This window comes from Propithecus coquereli, unplaced genomic scaffold (genome assembly GCF_000956105.1).
Source record: "Propithecus coquereli isolate 6110/MARCELLA unplaced genomic scaffold, Pcoq_1.0 Scaffold836, whole genome shotgun sequence".
NCBI classification, from domain to species: Eukaryota; Metazoa; Chordata; class Mammalia; order Primates; family Indriidae; genus Propithecus; species Propithecus coquereli.
The window spans coordinates 7,030-11,944 of NW_012154574.1; positions in this window are offsets into that span (position 1 = coordinate 7,030).

Genomic DNA, 4,915 nt, shown 5'->3' on the forward strand with positions numbered 1-4,915 from the left:
GGCCACCGAAGAGCTGTTCCTGGCCGGCCCCTGCAGAACAGGACAGGCGGCAGCTGGAGCCTCCCAGCGTCACCGCAGGGCCTCGGACAGCCCGGCCGCCGCAGAGCTGAAGTCCCTCGGTGTCGAGAGGCCACACTTGCTGCGATGCCGCGGGACGGAGGCTCCCTTATCAGCTGTGCCCCGCGGGCCACTAAGCCGCCCTCCGACTGCATCCTGCATCGCCAGCCGGGCTGCCTTCCGGCCTGGGGTCTGCGTCTGCTCCACAGAGACAGGAAGCTGCAGCGATGGCAGCCCGCAGCACCCGCCTCCCTGAGCCAGCGCCTCGCAGCCGTCCGGTCTGCACCCCTGCTGCGCTCCCCCAGCAGGCCCCCAGCTCCAGAGCCAGAGCTGCGGAGTGGCAGGTGCCCCCGGAATGAGAGTGCAGGGTGGTGGCAGGAGGGTCCCTCGGTGCCGGGACTTGCCTGTCGGTCGCGCTTCACCGCGCAGCAAACCCACACTGGGCAGCCCTCGGCCCGGGCCAGCCGCCAGCAGCGCCAGGTCCCGACACGCCCGGACCCAGGGCCTCTCTGAGCCACCTCTCAGCAGGGGGACACCTTGGGGACACCCGGCCCGAAGGCCTGCCTGGCAAGCTCGGCGCCGCCACGGTGGCTCTCTGCTCCGGCCACGCACCCCTTTCCCAGGGCTTCGGCTCAAAGGGCCGACCTCGGCAGGTCCTCCCTCTGTCCCCTCACGACGTCCGTGTCTCCTGCAGCCCGGAGTGTCTCTCCCAGGACCTGAGACCCGTTACCTTCAGATGTCCCCGTCAGGAAGGACGCGGCGTCTGGGTCTGCTGGCTCTGGGAGGACGGAACCCAGACTTCAGTGCAGGCCGCCCCAGACGCAGCGGCCATCGCACGGCCCGGCCAGCCCTCGGTGCTCGCTCAGCTCCCTGACCCCACGGCGCCCGCGCCCTCCTCTGCCTGCCTCTGCCCAAGAGCCCGCGAGCTCTGCACGGAGGGCCGGTGAGCTCAGCTCCTTCCCCCACTGTCCATAGTTGTAAAAACAAGGTTTGCACCACCTTAACGAACGTTGGGCTGTGTTTGTCACTGGTGACACCTCCAGGAGGTTGGGGCTAATTCCAAAGACAACTGCAGCCACCCAGAAAAGACAGTCAAGGACGAGACCCGAGCAAGGCCCCGGGACACTCCCCGAGTCACGTCTGAGCAGGTGCAGGGACCGGGAGCCCCACGGCCCTCACCGGAGGCCGCAGTTGGCCGCCCCGAGCCCCCAGGCGCAGCCCCCACGGCTGGCTCCAGGCTGCGGCCCAGGCCTGCTGACTCCCCCAGCCTTCAGCCCCCGGGGCCTGCCGGGGTGGGACCAGCCCAGAAGCTCGCCCACCCTGACGTCCGCGGTCTGGGGCTCTGGAGTCCTGTGCGAGGGGCACACGGCCTCTGCCAGCCACTCCCCCGGCGGCCGCTCCGGGCGACAGCGCTGCGGGCAACGAGAGCCAGGGCTTGAGCTCCCAGGACGGAGGCTGCCGCCCCCGAGCACGGGCTTCCAGTCGCGGGGCAGGCGGAGGCAGGTCCGGAGAAAACGCTCTCGACGGCCATCGCTCTGCACAGCGCGAACAGGCGAGGCGAAGCCGTCTTCTCAGGGGCACGCGACGCAGCCGGGAACCGTAAGGGAACCAGCGAGGGACGTCCAGGAGGTCGGAGCAGCCGTCAGCGCCACTGAGGGGGGAGGGGGGACCGGAGCCACACGGCGTGGAAGGTCTTCCTCGAGGAAGGGCGACAGGCAGGCTGCGTTGCCGTGGAGACAGCAGGGAGACTCTGGAAACCCGGCAGGAGGGCAGAGCGCGGAGCCGGGCTCGGAGGGGAGTCCGCGGCACTGACGGGAGCCGGGCGCTCAGCGGGTGCGGCCGCTGGCGAGGACACGGGGACTCGGCCCCCACGCAGGTCCGTGAGCTGTGTGTGGAATGACCACGCGCTCTGGAAAAACAGACTTGGAAGGAGGAAAACAGGACTATTTTGAAACTTACGTTCCTGGGCATCCCGTGGACAGGCTGCGGGCAGTGGCCTGCGGTGGGGCAGGCCCGGCACCTTCTAGAAGCTCCCGAGGGTCTAGGGGACCAGCAGGGGCCATGTACCGCGTGTCCCCCGAGAGAGATGGAGGATTCGAATGTGCAGCGACGTTGACCTGGCCGCGTGCGCTCAATGACCCACGGTCACCGCTGCATTGGTGCCCGGACTCCATGGGGCCTCCCGAGGTCAGACGACGGCCTCAGCTCCAGGCCGGGCCAGAGAGGGCCCAGGACAGACGTCCACACGGGAGGACAGAGCCCCTGTGCTGCGACAGGGAGCACCACTGCGGGGGCCACCCCGGGGCAGGAGGAGCCAGGGGGTGGGCGGGGAGCAGGGGCAGGGAGAGTGGGAGGGTCGGCACAGAGCGGAAGCCAGAGAGCCTCGCACACAGACCTGGGTGGTCCCTGCACCTGGACCTCACCTATAGCTGGATCTCTCCTGCACCTGAACCTCACCTACACCTGGATCTCACCTGTACCTAAATTTCACCTGTACTTGGACCTTACCTATAGCTGGATCTTTCCTGTGCCTGGACTTCACCTGCACCTGGACCACCCATGTTTCTGTATCTCACCTGTACATGAATGTCAGCTGCACCTAGGCCTCACCTGTACCTGGGCCTCAGCTGCACCTGAACCTCACCTGCACCTAGGCCTCACCTGCACCTGGACCTCACCTGCACCTGGACCTCACCTGTTCCTGTATCTCACCTGTACGTGAATGTCAGCTGCACCTAAGCCTCACCTGCACGTGGGCCTCTCCTGCACCTGCTCTAGGTCCCGTGGAGCCACGGTGGCACTGAGGCTGCAGGGTCACTTCCAGGGTCAGGGAACGGCTCCTGAGCTCTCCCCACTCTGTCCGTCGTGGGCGGAGGCGCCTACTGGCTCCCGGAGTGACCCCTACCTGTGCGGGAGCATTTGTGAGCCCAGAAGGGCGTGGTAATGGGGTGGCTTGCACAGGAAGGAAAGACACCAGCCTGAGCGGGAGCCTGAGGACGGGGCCGGGCAAGGCCGCCATCCACCTGCAAGGAGAGGTGGCCCGAGGGCTCCCAGCAGGAGACCTGAGAGGACCAGACCCGCGGCCTCCCCCCAGGGCAGCCCTGGACGTCCCAGGCCTCCAGGCCCGGCTGCCCCGCCCAGCAGTGGGGTTGGGGCAGGGCTGCGTCACTGTGGGGCATGCGGGTGCCTATCACGCCACAGCACCACGGAGTCCGTCAAACCCGCGCCTGGCACAGCCCTTTCCACCAGACGCCGAAACAGGGTTCTGAGTGGGGGCCTCAGGACCAGGTGTGTGGCCGTCACTGGGCGGCGCAGCCGTGATCCAAAGTGCGGAGCAGCAGCCGCAGCGGAGAGCAGGACCCTCCCCACCGCCCCCGCCTGGGCCGGGTCGCCACCCGGCGCTCCTGCCCGCTAAGCCCGCGGTGGATGGGGACTCGGGGAAAGGCGCCCCCACCTGTCACCACAGCTCGCCCGAGGGGCCCCGCCCCTGCTGACCCCAGGCTGGACCACCCGTGGGGCGAGGAGGGGGCGGGGCGCCTGCCTGTGTGTCCCGGGGTCATTTCCAGCACAGAAGGCCTTCCTGGGATTGAGCCGGGGCCGGACCGTGGCTCCCAGCACCCAGCGGTCCTGTGAGTCTCGCCCGTGTCCCGATCCCACCAGGGGAAGCCAACCGAGGACCCCGGGTCACACACTCAGAGACCGAGAGCCTCACGGAAATCGTTGTCCGCCAACCCTGGGGACACCGTCTTCCCGGGCTGTCCTAGGGTGGCCTGGCCCCACCTGCGTCCTCCCGACCTCCCAGACGGCTCCCGTCCCCGGCTCCAGGGCCAGGGCAGTCCCCCGGACGCGCAGGCTGGAGGCCGCACACCTCCCGCCAGGGTCCAGGCACTTCCTGGGCAGGAAAGGGTGTGACGCAGTCACGACCCGGCAGTCACCCCCACACCCAAAGCCCTGCCTGGCCCTGCCCCAAGGCCCCGAAGGACAGGACACAGCTGTCTCCTACTGGGCCCAGCCCGAGCGCCCCTTCCCAGGGCCCAGCCCTGCCCCTGTGCCGCTGGGGCCTGTCCTGGCGCCCCCTCCAGGGGGAATGGCCAGGACGCAGCGGGGAGGGCGGGGAGGACGGGGGCGGGCCATTTGGTAGGAGGCTCCGTCCCCGTGGAACTCGTGGAGAAGGCTGAGTCTGAGCACGAAGACTGCGGCACGGTGAGCCTTCCCAGCTCCCACAGGGGCAGGCCGCGGAGCGAGCGCCAGCCCTCGGCGTGGGCGTGTGGTCAGGGCTGTCTGCACCCTGCTCGCAGAGCCTGAGGGGCTGGCAGACCTGGCCAGGAGGGGACGGGCCCAGCCCCGCAAGCCAAAGAGGAATTTGTGCAGGCCTCAGCTACCGTGGGTATTACGGTACCTGGGACTCACAGTGCCACAAGCCACACCTAAAACTTGCCTTGCAGTCGCCAGAGCCCAAGGCAGGCTCAGACGCAGGGGCCCAGGCAGGCTCAGACGCAGGGGCCCACGGCTGCTGGACCAGCCTGCCTGCCTGGAGACGCCCGGCCAGCAGCCCCGACCCCCACGAGGAGGCCCCAGGCCCAGGACTCCTGGGCACATTCTGAGCAGCCCCGAATCACTGTGGGTATGACTGGGACTACCACTGTGAGAAAAGCTGCACACAAAACCGACCAGGGCCACCACGCAAGGCGCAGCAGAGAGGGGAACAGCGCCCCCAGCACCCACACCCCACCTGGCTCCCGAGTCGCGCCCAGTGGCCAGACGCCTCTTGGTGTCCCCATTGATGGCGGGACAGGGAGGGTCGGGGCACTGTCCTGGGCCTCTGTCCTGGCTCTGGGGCCCCTGCCACCATCACCTG